Consider the following 21237-nt stretch of genomic DNA (forward strand, 5'->3'; position numbering starts at 1 on the left):
AAAAACGGCTACAGACTTCAACCCTATCATACCTCCTCATCTGTACCTTCAAATTATTGCCACTCTACATACTAAAGCATAAGGTGAATAAAACCTTAGAGAAGGTGCTGTGATAACTCTGGAAAGATCCCTGGAAGACACCGCTCAGGACATTCATTATACGGCATCCTTTTCAATGAGAATCTGGAGAGGGCTTTCTTTATACTGGCTTTCTCCAGGATCCATGTTCAGAAACTGATGTTTCTGAACAAGGGGTTTTGTTTTACTCATAAATGCTTTAAATCAAGTAACTAATCAAAGCTCACTTTTACAAAAACTGCCAAGAACATTTAGAATGAAACATATCCCCCCCCTTAGTATCTGGAACCTAAAGGCATGTATCGTCCTGTAATTGCTCTTGGTTCATTTCATGGCCATCTCCTTTCTTTTTCCTTAGCCAGACAATCTGCATCAAGTTAAATTGTATTCTTTTGAATAACTAAGGTATGAATCAAAGTGTCTGGATGAACAAGAAAGGAAATAAAAGTAAGACTGGTGATCTCATTAGGATCTTCCTCCAGGACTATAAGAGCAGGGTTGGCATCTGCTGCTGAGCTGCGGGCTTAGGAAGAGCAAAAGCATAAGCTAAAAATCACAAATTTGAAAGTAGCCTGCCACAACTACACCCTCACCCATAGGTAATCTGTCTAACGATCTATCTCATAAAAGAGTTCTCCATGTCCCTATTCTTCACTGTCTCTTCCTCACAAAACATATATAATTCCAAGTTTATAGATTCTTGACTTAATAATCAATAAGTATTTGCTGAGTGCTTCCATGTTTCAGTCATTTCATCTTATATCAGCAAGCAGAACAGACAAAATGCATTCCCCATGGAGCTTAAGTTATACATGAGAAGATAAACCATAACCATGGCAAATAAGTAAATTACAGGGTGTGCCAGAGAGTGATAAGTGATATGAAAAAATCAAGCAAGCTAAATGGGATCTGGGTGAAGGTTTTATGTAAAAAAATAACTTTAAGTACAAACTGAAAATACTATAATAATTTTGAATGATTATGTTGGTTAGAATGATACACATCAATTTTGCAAAATAGATTTTTTTGTCCTCAACTCACATTTTAAATGTTTCAAACATTAATTCTGTTGATATTTCTTCAGTAAAGTGAATACTTTTTCATAAAACAAACTAAATCACATCTTATCATTCATATACGCCCTTTATTTCTCAGGCATTTCAGTAAACACTAGGATTCCAGAAACTGTTATATTTCCTTTCTGGTCTTGCACCCACACCTATAACTTTGGGAACTCCAACTACAAAGGGAAGACAGGTTGTCAGTTTCAGGAAGTATCTCATGGACTCTCAAAAAACATAACCATCCTCTAGGCCCCTCCATTCTCTCTTGTCTACTGTGCAACAATGCCCGCTGCTGAACCTACGGATGCGTACCCCAGAGGGCACAGGCTCCTGCTAAAGCCACTGACAGTGGCAGTAAAGCTCATGACAGTCCTGAGATGCTACAGACACTCATCTGAAGTACTCACTGCCCAAAAGTACCCTTTCCTACTGCTAAGTCACTTTAGTCGTGTCTGACTCTGTGCGATCCCATAGACGGCAGCCCACCAGGCTCCCCCGTCCCAGGGATTCTCCAGGCAAGAACACTGGAGTGGGTTGCCATTTCCTTCTCCAATGCAGGAAAGTGAAAAGTGAAAGTGAAGTCGCTCAGTCGTTGTCCGACTCTTAGTGACCCCATGAACTACAGCCTACCAGGCTCCTCCGTCCATGGGATTTTCCAGGCAAGAGTACTGGAGTGGGGTGCCATCGCCTTCTCCTAAAATGACCACAGTTCTAAGTGCCAGCACAGTCCACCACTCCAATGCTACCATGTATTCAGGATCCCTTAGAGATTTCAACCAATGCATTATCTTTCTCGCTCATTGTAAAGAATCCCTCCCTTTCTAGAACTTGGACTTGAGTCCACATGGACTTGGGCCAGAGGACAATCTGGTGGCAGACACTATGTTGCACTTGGATTCAAGCTTTTGCTCTGACACTGGCCCCCTGGGCTGGGACTAAGCTTGTAAGCTTTGATTCTCTCCATAAGGTCTGTGACATCCGGAAGAGCTTGCCCCAAAAGGTTCTCCTGACATGCTTCAATCTTAGGGTACATCCTGGGATTTCAGATCTACAGGAGCTGGATGTGGGCTTCTAGCTCTCTGGGAGAAAAAGCAAAGTTATGGGTTAGATGGCCTCAGGTGAGCACTGAAAAGTGTTAAGAGTTGGCCCTGCTATGCACCGTCTACACCAGCATGAAGAGCTGGCATAGCAATGTGCTGAGATAAGGGGGTAAGGATCAAAAACAACAAATAAAAATGAAATATGGGAAGCTACATCAAATTTCTCAAAGAAATGCTTTCCAAATTAAAACTACAATATTTGAGGGTAGGTCATAATAAGAGATTTACAAATTCAATACAAAAATATGGGAACATCCAATATAGGGTAGTCATATCCTATATGTGAAAAGAGTTATCAAAATAGAGTTATATTCTTAGAGTTATAATTTTCCCTGATGGCTCAGACAGTAAAGAATCTGCCTGCAATGCAGAAGTTTGGGTTCAATCCTTGGGTCAGGAAGATCCCCGGAGAAGGGAATGGCAACCCACTCCAGTATTCTCGCCTGGAGAATCCCATGGGTGGAGAAGCTGGTGGGCTGTGTCCATGGGGACACAGACATAAGAGTGACACACAGTCAGACACAACTGAGCGACTCACCATTCACTCAGAGTTATAAACATAAGAGTAAAAACGATCAATCTTCCAGTGAAGAAAATTTTACAAGTCTATTAAAAGCATTTTTTGTCCTTCCTGTGACTATTCTTCTGATAAAGATTAGACCCAAAATATTCCTCCAAAGAAGACAGTATCTCTTATCAGTTCAGTTCAGTTCAGTCGTTCAGTCGTGTCCGACTCTTCACGACCCCATGAATCACAGCACGCCAGGTCTCCCTGTCCATCACCAACTCCCGGAGTTCACTCAGACTCACGTCCATCGAGTCAGTGATGTCATCCAACCATCTCATCCTCTGTCGTCCCCTTCTCCTCCTGCCCCCAATCCCTCCCAGCATCAGAGTCTTTTCCAATGAGTCAACTCTTCACATGAGGTGGCCAAAGTACTGGAGTTTCAGCTTCAGCATCATTCCCTCCAAAGAAATCCCAGGGCTGATCTCCTTCAGAATGGACTGGTCAGATCTCCTTGCAGTCCAAGGGACTCTCAAGAGTCTTCTCCAACACCACAGTTCAAAAGCATCAATTCTTCGGTGCGTAGCCTTCTTCACAGTCCAACTCTCACATCCATATATGACCACTGGAAAAACCATAGCCTTGACTAGACGAACCTTTGTTGGCAAAGTAATGTCTCTGCTTTTCAATATGCTATCTAGGTTGGTCAAAACTTTCCTTCCAAGGAGTAAGCATCTTTTAATTTCATGGCTGCAGTCACCATCTGTAGTGATCTTGGAGCCCAAAAAAATAAAGTCTGACACTATTTCCACTGTTTCCCCATCTATTTCCCATGAAGTGATGGGACCGGATGCCATGATCTTCGTTTTCTGAATGTTGAGCTTTAAGCCAACCTTTTCACTCTCCAATTTCACTTTCATCAAGAGGCTTTTGAGTTCCTCTTCACTTTCTGCCATAAGGGTGGTGTCATCTGCATATCTGAGGTTATTGATATTTCTCCCGGCACTCTTGATTCTAGCTTGTGTTTCTTCCAGTCCAACGTTTCTCATGATGTACTCTGCATATAAGTTAAATAAGCAGAGTGATAATATACAGCCTTGACGTACTCCTTTTCCTATTTGGACCAGTCTGTTGTTTCATGTCCAGTTCTAACTGTTGCTTACTAGAAATATAGCAAACATATATTACAGAATTTTCTGCCACCTGACAAATTTGGAAAGTGTTACACAATCATGAACAAATCTTATCTTCTAACCTAACCTCACAATGTATTATCTGTGTAACTTGGGCAAATCAATTAGCCTTTCTTAGCCAACACTTACTTCTCCCTAAGACAGGGTAAAACAACTTCTTCCACAAATACTTTCATAGACATTAAGTGAAATGATGAGTTTGAACATACTTTCTACACATGGAAGTGCAATGTAAGCAAACAACCTCATCAAACTCACTCTAGCAGCTGTACTCATTCTGCAGCACATGGGACATTTATCTATCTCACAACAACCCGACGAAGCGAAGAAAACTGACTTGTTCGCCCTAAACAGCATTCCTCCAGATCTTATAACTCTATTTTGTAAAGAAGTTAAAAAAAGACAACTGGTCAAACTCAAAGTTCATTACCTCCACAGAGCAATTTTAGCCAGACTATCTGAAAAAAACAAGAATGAAAACATCATATTATTGCCTGTCGCTGTCATGTTTTAGTCGCTAAGTTGTGTCCGACTCTTTTGTGACCCCATGGACTGCAGCCCGCCAGGCTCCTCTGTCCATGGGATTCCCCGGGCAAGAATACTGGATGGGGCTACCATTTTCTTCTCCAGGGGATCTTCTGACCCAGCGGTGAACCCTCATCTCCTGCATTTCAGGCGGATTCTTTACCACTGAGCCACCAGGGAAGCCCTTCTATTACTGCCTAGGCTACTCTATATAATGCCTTTTTTTCTGACACCTTGAATCACTGCTTGCCTCGTAGGTAACATTTTCAATTATTCAAGCACTAGTTACGATTGCTGGTGTCGGCATGATCAGTAATTACTGTCTTCATAATCACAGGCATCTGATTCCAGCTGCTCCCATCTTTGATATTACCATGAGCAACAGCCCAGAGGACAGGAGCTGACAGGCAAAGAATTCAGCCGGGGGTCAAGTTAATGCTGGTGGTGTATGAGCTTCCCATGAGCTACCAAAGCCAGAGAGACATGCTGAAAAGTGAGATCACAGATTGAGAAAGAATGAATGTCCTGAGGGTTCTGTACAAAATAAAATATTTTCTGAACATGAGAACGGCTTTTGAATCTAAATCTGAAGAAGCTGGCTAAAGAACTCATACCTTCAACAACCTTGTTCTGGGTAATTATAAAAAGAATTCATCTGCATACTCATTCCCCTGCCAGATATGACTTTTCCCTTCCCCAGATGGCTGGGGTGAGTGTCTGTGCATATGGCAATGAAATAACAGCAGGAGCTCAAAGTCCTTAAAAAGAAGGGAAGGCTTACAAAATGTGTCCTGTGTGAGACACCAAAGGGACTCTGAAACCAAAGAAGACCGGCCAACGAACGAAAAGTCTGGGAGACCTGTGTCCTGGCCCCAGCTCTGTCTCCCTTGGATAAGCCAGTTTGCTTCTCCGTGCTTCTGCTTTCTCATGTGGACAGTAGTGTGATCCAACTCAAATCAGTCTGGAGAGTTCTCTGTGGCCTATGTGAAATTATCCAATGTGAGGCTCAGCAGAAACAGGTAAAGCTGTGCCCCTCAATATCCACCGGGGCTATGTTCCAGGAGCCACTGCAGACACCAAAATCCACAGGTGCTCAAGTGCCTTGGTCAGTCCTCTGTGCATGTAGATCCCATGGACACAGAGGTCCAGACATAGAAGATCATACCACCGCATGGATCCTGTGAGACCACCACCAAGAGACCCAGTGCTTTAGGAGCTCTCCTGCAAGTCCTTCTAACCCCTAGAATATGGAAATCTGCATCTACTATAAATCAAATATATTTTTACTAAAAAAAAAAATAGGAGAATGAGAATGTGTGTGCATGGGTAAGGGATGCACAAGTGTGTTCAAATGTGTGTAAAGGTATGTAGATGTGTGTGTTGGTGGGTGGACAGGAGCACAGACAATCCACAGAGAACTCATTTCTCTGTTCTTCCTGTCATTTCTCTGTTCTTCCTGTCATTTCTCTGTTCTTCCTGTCTCTTTTCCCTCTAAATCGCTGGCACTGAGTGCTCATTTAACTTTTAAGCAAGGCACGTGGACAAGGAAGAGGTGAAACAGGTTGCCTACTTATTTCCCAGGCTAGCTCAGAAGCCAGTCTGCATTAGGAAGTGATTCTCACAGATGGGGGACAGTAGAGATTAGTGATGGTGGTCGAGACTGAGGGAGGGACATCAGAATCACCTGTGGAAAGGCTTTTTCAATCTATGCGTTTTCCTCTCTCCCCACCTCCTTGAGATTCTCATATGACCCTAAAAGGATAGTCTTAACATATCCACACATACATACACACACACACTCATCACAGCTATAAGTTACGGCCACTGTTTTGCTAGGGGAATAAAAGATGAAGCATTTCACTACTAATGTCCTTTCCTGCTCTGACACTGTGGGACTTTGCTCCTGTCGTTGATATACTTTCTAATTAAGGAAACACTCAAAATGACGGGAGAACAACAAGCTATGTGGCTTCACCACATAGCTATGTAGAAAACTTAGTGGCAAGTAGATGAGAACTAAAATAAGGAAAAATATCCTCTGGTAGAGTTAGTCAGGAGTGGGGTTTTCATGAAGGAAATAAGCATGGCACTAAACCTTGGTGCACAGATCTTAGAATGAGAGGGAGGTACAACCACATTGAGCCAGGGGTCAGGCACACATGTTCAGGATCAAACATATGCAGGAGGGCACGAATGAGAAAGACAGCAAGAGGGGACAGCCACAGTGCTGGGAGTAGTGCCAGGGTGTGATGACCGGGATAAGCAGGGTCAGCTGACCTTGGGCTGCAAATGGCACTGTGCCAGAACTTAAGAGCAGCAAATGTGGAGCCATCACTGGCTCTAAAACAAGTGCATGCTAAGTGGCTTCAGTTGTGTCCAACTCTTTGAGACCCTGTGGACTAGCCCGCCAGCCTCCTCTGTCCATGGAGAGTCTCCAGGAAAGAATACTGGAATGGGCTGCCATGCCTTCCTCCCGACCCAGGGATCTTCCCGACCCAGGGATCAAACCTGTATCTCTTCTGTCTCAGGCATTGGCAGGCAGGTTCTTTACCACTAGCACCACCTGGGAAGCCCCTAAAGCAAGAGACTACTACAATGAAAGACGTGTCTGAGAAAGCACCTTCAGATCCTGGTGCCCAGGAAGGTCACAGTAGAAGGTTCCAACCTGCGATTCATGAACAGACTTTGAGAATGCGACAGCCCCTGCTGTTCTGTGCCACTCTTTTTCTGAAGCTGCAAGCATGCATGCATTTTGTACACGAAAGAGGAATTTATAAAATTCCCAAAAAGGTATATGATAACCAGTTTCCCCATCCGACCCCCATCCCACTCAACACAGGAAAACTGAGAATTCAGTAGAACAAAGTGTTTGCCTATTTTTCTTGTGGGTGGGGGAGGTGCAGGTGGGAAAAGTGAAGGGTAAAACACAGAAAACAGTGGCTGGTAGGCACCATCCCAGGTGATCCCTGTGCAGCAGGGAACCCAGAAGGGAAAACTGAGAAGGCGCTTTTCCAGGCTCACTTTCAGGGAGGTGCTAATCAAGGTGCTTTCATGGATTATGTGAAGGCAGCTACAACAGTAGTCTTATCCTGAGTTGTTTTACAATTACCCGCTCATATCAAACTTCTTTTGCATTATAAAACCAGTTTCTCAGAGCTAAAATTTCACGAAAAATGTGTCTTAAGTCCTTCAGGAAACATTTAAGGAATGAGATCAAGTACAGTTAATTCTTAGTGGAAATACACACAGACTTCCAAAAAAAGCAAGAATCATATTTCTTAAGTCAAACATCAAAATCCACATTTGACCACTTCCACTTATTCAGTAGGGACGTTTCTCAAAATATTAAAAAAACTAGAGTCAATTCAGGTTGAAAGAAGAAAGACATACCTTTTTCACTATATTTTCTACCAAAAGCAGTGTTGACTTTTCAGGTACTTCAGTTAAATTTAGTTTGCTATTGGAACATATGAATCATAAAAGCTGCACCTTTAAAATAAAAGAGTTATCAGAAAAATTTATTTTTTGAAATTTCAATCTGGTAAGCAAACCTGTGAAAATTTGTTTGCAAAAGTACAAAGGAAAAAGCAACACCTGAGAAAGTCTAATGAGCTACCAGTGACACTCTGAAGTAAATCCTGAGGTGTTAATTATCTCAGATTTCCAGGAGGCTTCTGGCCCTGAAATATGCTGCTTTTGGTTGTGCATTTCATGTTTCTATTTTTGACTATGCATTCCAGATCTTCTACTAAGCCTTCCATTCTCTGAATTCCTACAGTTTGTGCCTGTGTTAGGGATGCGTACGTTAGGCCTAGATGACAGTTACACATGTACTGTGGTTGCATCTTTCCTCTCCGCTGTTCTGTGAGTGCGTTCCGGACACAGACCACCTCTCACCCAACTTTCATGAGAGTACCTAACAAAGTCTGCTGAATGAATAAGTAGACACCGTCTCAAGAGTAGGTATGAGCCTTGCTGCAAACTCTGGTGTGGGAGAAAATTAAGAGCTTAACCCTCTGTTTCCCACAACTCAATTTCCGTTCTACCCACTGGGAAGTGCTGCTTTCTTGGGGCTGCTCAGAGTTACGGTGTGGTTCCAGGATTTACACGGTGGCATAGTGACCTGGGCTGCCAGGTGCCTCTGGTCTCCAAATCCACCTCAGTACCTTAGCTGGACTGTCATTAAATCCAAATATCATTTTCAGTCCTTGACTTACTGGATATTGGTAGCATTCAAAGCAGATAAATGCTTTCTCCTTTTGAATCTTGCTACTTCCTTGGCTTCTATGATTCCATCCTCTCCTGGTTTTCCCTCTTCCTCTCTAGTTACACATTTTTCTTGCTCCACCCTCTCTACCTAATCATTACGTGCTGCAGTTCTATGAGGTTCAGAGTTCAATGGTCTACTTTACCTCTAGGCAATTCCAACCCCAATTAAAAACTGTATCAGAGTTTTCTATGATAACCAAACATACAATAACCTCCTATTTGACATCTTCAGTTGAATACATTAAGACAGCTCAAATTTAATAATGCCAAAAGCACACGTAATTTCCTTCACCCATCCCACCCACCCCCTACCTCTTTTAGAACCCCTTTCTTGATGAGTTTTACCAACATACATCCAACTGCACCACCATCCAGCTGTATGGATTAGTTTCACCACCATGCAAATGATGCCTCCAACCACACAGCTCTATGGAATAGCACCACCTCCAGAGACCCAGGACTCAGCAGGGTTCTCATTCTCAATATCCAATCCAGCACCAAGACCTGAAAAGTCTACCTTTCCACAGCCCTTAAATGGCCTTCTCTCTTCCTAGCCACCTCCTTTCACCAAGCTACTACAATCCTCTCTGACCTGAACCAGAGCAACAGACGGTAACACCTTCCTATAGCGATACGTGCTCTCCTCCAATCAGAAGCCACTGTTAGCTTTCCAGGTGCTATCACTCCTTGACTAAAACCCCTCCTCAGTGGCTTCCACCGTTTTTAGACTAAAGACCCAGGTGCGGTGGGTCCTGCACTCCCCACCCTCGAGCAGCATCTCCCTGCTCCCTCCCCCTGGCTCCCAGCATCCCACTGCACTCCACTGTCACTGCTTTCCCCCTTAACACTGCCCTGGGCCTCTGCACATGAATTTTTCTCCTTTATCTGAAGCATTCTCCACCCTCTGGCTTTCACTTCACTATCTCGTCACATCCTTCAGACTTCCAACCCCACCTTCTCAGGGAAAGCCTCCTCACCACCACTTCAGAGCAGGTCAAAAGCCTTTTTACACTTTTCCCAACACCACGAGCCTCAGCATTTATTTCTATTGTGATTTTACCCTTATTTGTGAAATCGTCTGAGGAATGCCCCTCAATTCCACCAGAGTGTCAGCTCCAAGACGATGAAGCTATGATCTCTTTTCCTCACCACTGAATCAGCAGAACTTGGCACAGAGCCTGACATCGAACAGATGCCCCATAACTATGTGCCGAATGAGCATTCTTGACAGAACAGAATAATATTAATGAGAAAACTGGCGAAGCTTTCATAAGCAAAAACACCAGTGGCAGCATATTTAATAAGTGACAACAACACAGGATCTTTTATACTTTTCATCCTGAAATGAGAGTACTAGGGTCATACAAGCACAACCAGGTGTGGCCCATGAATCACAGCTTTAGACCCCGAATACTGGAAAACAGAGGTGATAGTCAAAACACAATTGCTGACATTCTCATTACCCCCACACCCAGGGAGAGGTGATAACAGGAAGAAAGACTGCTCTCTCCAATAACAGGGGAGCAACCTTAGCTCCCAGGCCCTCCTGCCTCTGCTTAAGAATAATCATAGAAGTAGATTTACTGAGCGAAAATAAATTTACTGAGTGCTTACTTCCTTGCTGAACAAGGATAACATATATACATTATTGCATCTGATCCACATAATAATACCGCAGAGTAGGGATAACTGTCTCCAGAGCAGAAATGAGGATACTCAGGTTCAAAGAAATAAATAACTTTCCCAAGACCAAACAACTGGTAAAAGAATGAACCAGGTTTCCACGTACGAGCTGTCCGCCTCTAAAGCCATCCCGTGGATGCACCACCTCACCGCTGCTGATACACAAAATACAAAAGGCAGCTACAAGCAGCCAGAGCCCCCCTTGCTGTGGATGAGGGAAGTGGCTGGTGGACACTGTAGTCTAAAGACAGTTTTAATACCACCAGTCATCACAAAGGGCCAGAACAGCTGAAATCAGTAAGAGCACGGAGAAGGTGGGGTGTACATGAGAAGGCTGGATCCCAGAAGAAAAAGTCTCCACTGTGGACCCCAGTCCCACCCAGTACCCTCCAGCAGGGAACAACAATGAACACAGAACAGAGAAACAGAGCCAAGGACTGTTCCTGATGCTGGAGGGCCTCAGCCAGACACGTGTTGTTTTGTTTCCACTATGGAATTAATCCTGTAATTTCTCTTCACCACACTAGTGGCCAGAGAAATCCCTGATTACATTTTTTTTAAAAGTGCATATAAAGCAAGTCTGGAAGAGTTGTTTTGAGAATACTCAACGTAAGGAACTATAATAGAGATAAATTACTGGATTCCTTTAAATAGCCAATTCCCAGAAGCTTTAAAGATTTTTTTTGTTGTTGTTGTTGTTGTTTTTATTAAATCACATATTACTCGACAGAGAGGCTTAGGAATCAGACAATTAGAGGTTGAAGAGAAATCAGTACCTCCTGAAAGCCTGCTTACTTACAAAATCTCAGAAAGGGATATGGTTCACACTGGGAAGAATTAGAAGGCAGGTGGGGAAATGCTTTTTGAGACTAATTTAGCCACACGTCTCAGAGAGTCGCAGGAGGTTTTTAGAAAGAAGAATGAGATAAAGAAAGCCAAGTTTCCAAAGATACCGATCTGACAGAGTCCACAGGAAGGGATGGAAGAAAAAAGAAAGCAGCGCCGAGACCAGTATGAAGCTATAGTGCTGAGGACCTGAATCAGAAAAGTGGCCCGAAGAACAGAGGGGAGAGAAGGGCACAGGAGCCGGCGGGAGGGAGAAACTGAGAGGCTTGGGGACTGCATACCGAGATGACAGCCTAGTTAGCCACAGATAAGATCAGACACACTTGAATAGGGTAATGATTGAATTTTACATAAACATCCACCTCCTCTAACCCACACTTTCTGAGCACTGGTGATACCAAGTCAGAGAAGCCGGAGATTCAAATGTCCAGAAAGCTACATTTATTGATAGAGATTAGAGGTTACCTAGGGTGGAGGGAGAGTGGAAATAACTCTGAAGGGGCACAAGGCAGCTTTGGGCATTGATAGAAATGTTCTAGAAGTGGGCTGAGGTGACAGCTGCACAATTCTATACACATTGACTCAACTATTGAACTGTACACTTAGAATCTGTAAATTAACCCTCCATAAATCTGGTCTTTAAAGTGATGAGAGCTGTGGAAAGGGGACAGTAATACAGGGTAAGGAGAACTGAGAATGAAGAGGGGGGTGAGGATAGTTTACATTTTCAGTAGGTGATCGCAGTGGGCCTCAGTGAGAAGGTGACATTTGAGCCAAGACCTGAAGGAGGTAAGGGAGGGTGTCTGGGGACAAGCAGGAAGAGGAGCAGTCCAGGCACAGGAAACCTGGGACGATGTATGCAGGTTCTAAAGCAGAAAAGGAGGCCAGCGAGACCAGGGCAGGAGTGGGCAGGAAACAGTAGAAGATGAAGAGAGGGGACGGGAGGGGAAAGATGGTGTGGATTGTGTTGCTTCCTGGGATGAAATCTATTGGAGGTTTGAGCAAAAGAGGAAGGTGATCTAACTCTGGTTTTAGAAGGATCACCCTGGCTGTGATATTGGAAACAGTCTATAAGAGGCAAGGGTTTCCCAGGTGGCACTAGTGATAAAGACCTAGCCTGCCAATGCAGCAGACACAGGTATGGGGGTTTGATCCCTGGGTGGGAAAGATGTGTGGAGGAGGAGCCTGGCGGGCTACAGTCCATGGGGTCGCAAAGAGTTGGACACAATTGAGCAACTAACACTACTACAAGAGGCAAAGGAGACCCCCTAAGAATCTGTTACAGTAGTTTAAGCATCAGCTGGTGCTGAGTGGGGCAATGGTGGGAGCAGGAATATGGTGAGAAACAGTCAGATTTTGGGTGCATTTTGAAGGTAAAACCAACAGAATCTCCTGACTGCCTAGATGTGAGCTGTTCAAGAAAGAAGGTTGACTCCACAAGGCTCTGCGCCTGAGTAAAGATGGGGAAGCTCTGGAGGAGGCAGGTTTGGAGGAAAAAAACCAAAAAAGCATGTACTGGGAAGTTTGCTACTAAAATATATTATATATGCCAAAGGCAAAACACATAATTTTTGTAACTTTCTCTTAAAGGTCAATTTCATTACAGGGTTTCCTTCCAACATATTCATCAGTTGGGGTATTCTAGAGAATGAATTGGCCACACAAAATTTAGAAATGTCTATTTAAAATCCTGATTCTTGGCCTTCTTTTTATCCTTAGGACTGTTGAACAGCTTATTTTCTTATAACTCCTTAATTATACTTCTAATCACATCAGACTTACCGTGCCTGGAAAGGTCCTGCTGTTGGTCCAAGTAAACCAACAAAAAAGAGCAGTGACACCAATGAGAGTCACTCATCCCTCAGTGATTCTTAATAGAGCTGTTGAGCTGAGAAAAGGCCCTATCAATGAATTTTGAGATATATTAATGAGCTTTAACTCCTATAAAAATATCAACTTTAGAGCAAAATCCATGAAGCATCACAAAGAAGTGCTGAAAATCAAGGTCAGTCTCTCCTGTAGTTATTTCTCCTTACAAGAAAGCTTCCCTAGTGGCCCAGATGATAAAGACTCTTCCTGTAATGCAGGAGACCAGGGTCCGATCCACGGGTCGGGAAGATCCCCTGGAGAAGGGAATGGCAACCCACTCCAGTATTCTTGCCTGGAGAATCCCATAGACAGAGGAGCCTGACAGGCTCCAGTCTATGGGGTCACAAAAGTCAGACACAACTTAGCAACTAAACCACCAAACCACCAGAAGAAAGCCACCATAAGGAGATGAAGGTAGAAAACATTAAAGTCCTCGCTACGGATTTAAATAACACCTACTTTCATTTCACGATGTAAAACACAAATTTTTCTTTCTTGCACCTCTAAATTTCTATGTGTGTATTTGGTTCCCTCGATTTATTCTACACATTTGGCCACTGGACTTCTCCGTGTGATTATTATCATTAATAAATGAGTTAGAAATACACAGTAGACTCAGCAGCTGTGCCCAAGGCCATTACTTCCTCTAATTTGGCACAGATGGCCAAAAAGATGCTTTTGGCAGAACAGCCAAGTGCTAACCACCTAATGAAGCTGCAGCCTTAAAAACCAATTGATGGTAAATACAATTGTACAGTTAACTTCGCCCTTATCTCTGTCTCTCCTGTCCTTGACACAAAAGGCAGAAGAAAGCGTATACCCTAAATCCAATTTGGTAAAGCTCTAAACATGCCATTTCACCTCATTTTCCAGGGAGGAAAAGGTAACTCAACAAAACAATTCCAGTTCTAAAATGGTCATTCTTTAGGTCAAAAGACTATTTCTTCAACTCAAAAATAATCTTGCAAAAAGGATTAAGCTGGTTTGTACCTAACTCAATAACAGAGAAACCATCACAACAGTCATAGCAATGATTAGAATGATCGCAGACAAATAAATATAAGTATGATATCTGCCCTTCCTTCATATACTCATATGCCTTAAAATGACTTCTCTTATATTTATAAATAGGCAACATTCTCACCATTCATAACTCCTATCTCTTTTCTCTAGTCAAAATCATGTATAATTTCATAAATGTCTCATAACAAGGCTTCCTTTTCTCCTTATATATATGCTGGTGCTTAACAGTTGCATGTCTCCTCAAAATGCCTAATATTCAAGTATTTTGATGCTTTAAGATGATGATAATTAAGACAGTCATGAAATTTCCCTTAGACATAAAAAATCCACACACACAGTCACACTGTTTCAGCCAGTTTCTAAGAACAGAATATTAAATTTTAAAACCTATGTTAAAAAAAAAAAAAACCCTGCAAAACACCTTCTAAACTGTCCCTAAAACAAAGAGCAAACAACAATTCAAAATTATGGTTTCTCTGCTCCCAAAATCCCGATGTAAAGATCTACACTATTCTGCCACAGTTCACTACTGTTAATCAATGACTCATAGGATTTCATCCCCTGTGGAAATTGTATTCTCCATTTGGCTTATATAATGTCATGTAATCACTATCAATGCTCTAAATCTAAAAAGGTATAAAATAAAAAGCACCTCATTTCATCTTGTACAGAAATGTCCGGTGTGATCCCTCAAAAGGGAAGAGTGTTACATGTCCAACTCTTCGTGACCCCAAGGATTGAAGCCCCCCAGGCTCCTCTGCCCATGGGATTCTCCAGACAAGAACACAGTGGGTTTCCATTCCCTTTTTCAGGGGATCTTCCCAACCCAGGGGTCAAACCCAGGTCTCAAAAACCTGTCTGCAATGCAGCAGACCTGGGTTTGATCCCTGGATTGGGAAGACCCCCTGGAGAAGGGAATGGCAACCCACTCTAGTATTTGTGCCTGGAGAAGCCCATGGACAGAGGAGCCTGGTGGGCTACAGTCCATGCAGTCACGAAGGGTAGGACAGGACTAAGCGACTAAGCACACACAAAGCAATGTCCATTTTTAAATCAATCAAACTACTTCATTGTTTGGGTAATATTACAATGAGGATATTTACAAAGATGCTCTCTGTAGTAATTCACCTGATTTAGTTGTACACAAATCTGAGTTTAAAATCCTAAATTCTGTTTCAGCAGTGGAGATGTTAATCACACATAACAACTCTCATCCAGGGCACTTGTTTAGTAAAGCATTGCCTGCAATGTTTAAATGCCGATTGTGTATCCAGAGAGCATTGTGACTCAGGGCTTATTTGCTGTGCTATTTTTTGTTAAATGTGAATGAAAAGAAAACCGAGGCTCAGATCCAGGGGGCCCGGTGGGTCCTTGGGAGCCAGGAACAGGAGCAGAGTGTGACCAGGTCCCTGTGCTTTTGACCCGCAGCTCCGGGATTAGGCCCACCATGAGAATCACTCAGGAAAGGTGTCCTAATACACTGAGCCTAAGCAACCAACATAGCTTCCAACACAAAAAAATATAGAGATTCTAGGAATCTGTATTTTTAAAACAACTTCAGGTCCTTCTGAGGATCAGCCTCATTGCAACATTTGGGCTGGACTTACTTGCAGAACAGTGATCAAGTATGATTTTCTAAAGCAAGGTTCCAGAACAGCCAAACAAGCCAATAATACAGCTCTTTTTTTTTTTTTTTTATAAACAGAGCTTTTAAAAAACATATCCAATTTTGTTCTCATGATTCTATTATCCCAGTTTATAAAGAAGGATACTCAGGCACAGAGCTCCCCTGGCAGAGCTGGAAACAAGAACACTCTGACTCCGAGGGCCTCTGCCCTCCTGATCCACCTCACTGTGCCTCACCTCATTGTATGGAAATACGATCAGTGAAGGATTTTCGTTCTGCCCTGGGACCCAAGCAACCACGGGTAAAAGCAGCCTCAAGAAGAGGCCTTATCAATACTGGCACTGCCCTCAGAAAGCCTGGGAGCTGGCCTGGGAGGGAAATATGGCTGATTCTTGTGAGACTCTCTTTCCTGGCTAAGATACTGATATGTGCTTCGCCACCATCTAGAAAAACCCTCTCCTGAAGGCCAACCATGAGGTTCCAGATGAGAAGAGAACTAAAAAAGTTCTTGAGTCAGTGATATCTGGGCTTCTTAAATATCTTGGTCCTCATCGGTTATTGTCCAACCCACTTAATGGGCTCATTTAATGCTGAGATACAAGAGGTCCTCTTTCATCCTTGCCTCTGTCTCTTCATCAATCAACACATAAATACACAAAAGGAACAGTATACCAATAGCTGCAGATTGAGGCACTGCAAGTTTGCACATGAGCAAAGAATGACAGCAACAAAATTCTGAAGCAATCACAGAATATTGATATTTTCCAAAACGGGGTCAACATACAGGAAGTAGAAGAACTCTAAGAATACAGTGCCTGAAAAGAAGAACACAGTAAGCAAGGCACATATTGAGGAGATCTGGGAATTTCATGCCCCATTAGGTCCAAGGGCAAAGCATGTCCTCATTTACAAAGGCAATACACACCACTGATGCTACTCTGTAGCCGAACCATGTACTGACTCCTCTTGTCCCAATTCCATGCTTACCAGACATTCAGCCACAAAGAGAGAAGGTGCTGGTCAAAGAGTTCCACCCACATCTACAAACCCCTTGGCAGTTACATGCATTAAATATATCAATATTCCATTTTAAAGCAATTAATAATATGCAATGACTATAATTTACAGACTTCTGGAGAGCAATATTGATAGAACAACATGAAACAGAAATCAGAAGTTGACAACTCTGTGAAATATGACAAATTAAGAAAATTTTAACCATAAAACCCTATGGATGACACATTCACAAATTATAGAGTTTCAGTAAAAAGTCAAGTTAAATGCTGTGTAGAAAGGCCTAAGGACTGTGCATGAGTTTCTCAAATGATATTTGATCAATTGGGAAGCCCTATCTCTAGATGCTATGAAATACCTTCAGGAAATGATAAACAGCTTTGACCTAAAGCTAAAGACGATAAGCTGTGCCCAAATTAAATCAGACTGTAGTTAATTAATGTTTCCATAGAAGGAAAAACCAAAACTTTCATTCCATAATTCTTTAGGCTCTGTATTCTTTAAAAAAAAGAAAAATCAGCCATATCAGCTCAAAGATATCAGTCTGAGAAAGACTAGTGAATCTTTGCTGTTGAGGGGTTACTGGATTACATCTACACTACTGCCTATCACAAAAACAGCATCTTTTTTTTTTTTTTTTTAAGTCTCTTTCAGGGAATGTCAGACAGAACAGATGAGGATGCAAGTCAATGAGAGACTCTATCAAAATAAATCTCTTGCATTTGGGTATCTACCTCAATTATGAACATGAATCTCTAAAATAATAACCACAGCTGTCACTTGGGAAGTGGCTGAGAATATGCTCATATTTAAAGGCTCTTTTTCCTTAGCAGTATGATTTTAGAACTTTGTTAGTATCTGAATTGGATGCAAACACAAGATCTGGTACTGATATCATCTTGGCTACCATATTTTTCATCCTGGAATTCACACCTCACTGTAATTAATACCTACTACATACTGAATCTTTTTAAAAATTTTACTATATTCTCTTCTGGCTTCTTAGAGAGTAAAGAAATAGGTAAAGGATATTCTGTCTTTGACAAACGATCACAAATTCAGCATGAACAAATTCCCTAAGCCCTTATTTTAGGTATCTAAATTGATGCTACTTACTCTTAAACATATATTTGAATTATTAAATTGCAACACATTTAAAGAAACACCAAAATAAATACATACACATATACATGCATATATGTATGAGTTTCTTAAATGTGCATGTTTTTCAAATGACACATGTAGCACAAGAAACAGTCTTTTCTGTAAATGAAATGCTCTATAATTCACTGTATGATAAAAACAGAACTTAGCTTGGTATTTTGTTGTTCAGTCGTTAAGTCATAACTGACTCTTTGCGACCCCATGGACTGCAGCACACCAGGCTTCCCTGCCACTGACTATCTCCCAAAGTTTGCTCCAATTCATGTCCACTGAATCCATGGGGTGTATAGTTTCCCTAAATTACTGCTCATGCTACCGTTCTATAAATATTTTTTGTTATTAATACTACAAAAGTCACCAGTATGGTAGGCTGCCAGTAGTCCCCACTGCTTCCTGAGTTACCTCAGGCCTGTGAGCTGGGGGATAACCTCGAAAGAATTCAGGACACACTAACCTCATCTGTGCTTCTAGGTTGTCAGAGAATCTAATGATATCCAAAAAAAGAGGAAGATCACTCTGCCATTTGTGAAGATGAGGACTTGCTTGGCAGCGGCAAGGGAGAGGGGACAAAAAATGGTACAGAGGAAAAAGGAAAAAAAAAGATTTAACTTTTAGAAAGTATTCTCTTCAGGAAGACTTTAATCCTATCTGACTTGAAAGTGAATTTGAGGAGTTTTTTTCTTTGAGCCTGGGGAGCTCTTGACCTTTTCATAAAATTTACATAATTCAGCATGAAGGGAAACCCCAGGTTGAATAGAAAGATATTGGCAGCAAGAACTTGACCTCACAGAAATGGTAAGAGGTCTGTACCCACCAGATACTAGGTGCTGCTTTTACTAATCCACAGAGGACACAAGAGGCAGCTTTGTGCTTCCACAGAGGGGGTCCCCTGAAGAGATCCTAAAATAAAGTCCCAGCGAGTTGCCTCTGTGGGGAAAACTGACCCTCCCTCTTTTTCCCTGTGGCTCCAGGAACAGCGGAAAAGAGAGGGAAGGCTTGCCAAAGCCTCTGACAGACATAACCCCAACACCTAAGCAGTCCACTGCTCACTCAAACTCCAATACACAAAAAGAGGCTGCTCCTCTATTAAGGCTGATGGACCAGATTAAGACATTTTATATACTGTGAAAGTCGCTCTGCAGTGTCTAACTCTTTGCGACCCCATGGACTATAGTCCATGGAATTCTCCAGGCCAGAATACTGGAGTGGGTAGCCTATTTCTTCTCCAGTGGATCTTCCCAACTCAGGAATCGAACCAAGGTCTCCTGCATTGCAGACAGATTCTTTACCAACTGAGCTATCAGGGAAGCCTTTTATATACTAACAGAATATAAAATTTAAGTGAATTCTACACTCATGTTAAGGAAAGAAAAGGTAGGCAGCGAAGGGGAGGCAAAGGGAAGGAATTAATGAGTACTGAGATTTTATTATGCACCAGGCATTGTGCTAGATGTTTACTACACATATCTTAGTCTCAGAATAGTCCTGTCATCAGCGTAATAGAGTTCCCATTTTACAGATGAGTAAAATGAGATTGAGGGGAGATAGATATGTAGCTCGATCCCAGAGCCAGTACCAAGATCACAGAGCCAAGAAGTGTCAGGTTGACCATTTGAATCCAGGCTCCAAGGCTGTGTCACGCTACTTTGTACAGACAATGCACAAGAACTGGAAGAACTAAAATTTATAAATAATAAGATTTCTAAATAATGATTTAAAATGAGGCACCAGAACTCACGTCATAAAAACAATTGCAAAATGCCTCCTCCACTGCTCTTGGCATCTGTCCCATTAGCAGTGACTGTGTTCCCACTGAAGCAATCATCCGGGATGGGACTACTTACTTGAACAATATCCTGTAAGCCAGACAGGCTGTGCTGGGGAGTAGAGGGATTATAGGAAAGTCCTGCTTCTAAGTAACTGGAACTAGCTCATCTGGCATAGAAAGCAGAATATATTATACCTCAAATAAACATGTAGGAGTAAGTCAAGAGTCGATGAAAACTGCCAAAGATTTTCCTTCTTCATTTAAAAATCATCTTATCAGTCAGTAATTCCAACCCTGCAAAACGTCGTTAGGCGAATTCACAGCTTTCCGCGCTTTCACCATATGCAGAACTAATCCGACTCCAAATCAGGTTTGCAAAACTGTTATTTTTTTATACATAGTTCTTTTTAAAATCTTACCGAGATTTACAGCACCATATGTCTAAATCAAGTTAAGCTAAATGCATTAATGCATCACAATGTGCATATGAAACAAGACAAAAGAAAGACAAAGAGAGCTGAGTGCTTCTACCTCCTAGGTAAAGATCTTGGCAAGTAGGGTATGAGCACGAAGGACCCCATCAGAAGGACAGAACCAGGAAATACATGAACAAAATTAATTTCAACTATTAGTTCCCAATAAGAGGGTGTTCTGGGATAAATTCTCAAGTTCTACTCTCCAAACTGGAAGAAATTCTCAGATAACACAAATCAGATATAGAAGGAGGGAAGGGGGTGTAATGCACTGCCTGGCACAAAGACAAAACCAGGTCTGTCTCCACTGTCACCAAAAGCTCCATTTAATAAGAGGGAAGGGGATTCTCCTGGTGCCAAGGCAGGGGATGTGGGCTTGGTCCCTGGTCCTGGAAGATATCACATGCCACGGTGCAGCTAAGCCGGTGTGTGCCACAACTACTGAGTCAGCACTCTACTGAAGCCTGAAAGAAGGGCTCCTAACATCACCTGTTCATAATATTTTCCACTACTTGCCAAATATATCTGTGAAGAGCAAATCATCACATTGGCTTATATTGTACTTGACTGGAATTAAAATCCCTCCAACTTCAAAGTGAACTCCTGACAAGCCAAATGTCCTCAGCGCTAGACTCGAGCTGGCTATGTCATGTTTTCTATTTGATTTCATCCTGTTACTTTGTGCCCATCATTCTAACAGGAGTTCTCCCACCCAGTCATTCCAGATCTAGTACTTGAATTCGAATCTAACTTTCCCTTGTCACATTTTTTTCATACTTCCAGTCAAGTAACAAAAAGTTGAGCCAAGCAGGATCAAGAACAGAGTACATTTATCTGTCACTAAAGGCTTCTCTCTGAGTGTGTGTATAGATTTCCAAACAGCTAACACACCATACATTTCCCCTCAATTTTCTCCTCACTTATCCCACAGATATGAAATGAGACTTCATAAAATATGTACCTAACATTAAAATCTCTATTTGCAAGAGTCTCTCTAACCTTTAAGCCTATGATGTTTATACTGATATTTACACTA

General features: G+C 42.2%; 1 protein-coding gene across 1 annotated transcript in view; it reads right to left on the reverse strand.

Moving 5' to 3' along the window:
• KLHL32 (kelch like family member 32) overlaps positions 1-9401 on the reverse strand; it is a 200047-nt gene extending 190646 nt beyond the window's left edge. The window contains exons 1-2 of the mRNA XM_055535435.1: positions 9252-9401; positions 7856-7954 (exon numbers count right to left, since the gene is read on the reverse strand). The gene's annotated coding sequence lies outside the window, so the exon portion shown is untranslated. The remainder of the gene's footprint in view (positions 1-7855; positions 7955-9251) is intronic.
• Between the last annotated feature and the right edge of the window lie 11836 nt (positions 9402-21237).

This window comes from Bubalus kerabau, chromosome 9 (assembly GCF_029407905.1).
Source record: "Bubalus kerabau isolate K-KA32 ecotype Philippines breed swamp buffalo chromosome 9, PCC_UOA_SB_1v2, whole genome shotgun sequence".
NCBI lineage: Eukaryota > Metazoa > Chordata > Mammalia > Artiodactyla > Bovidae > Bubalus > Bubalus kerabau.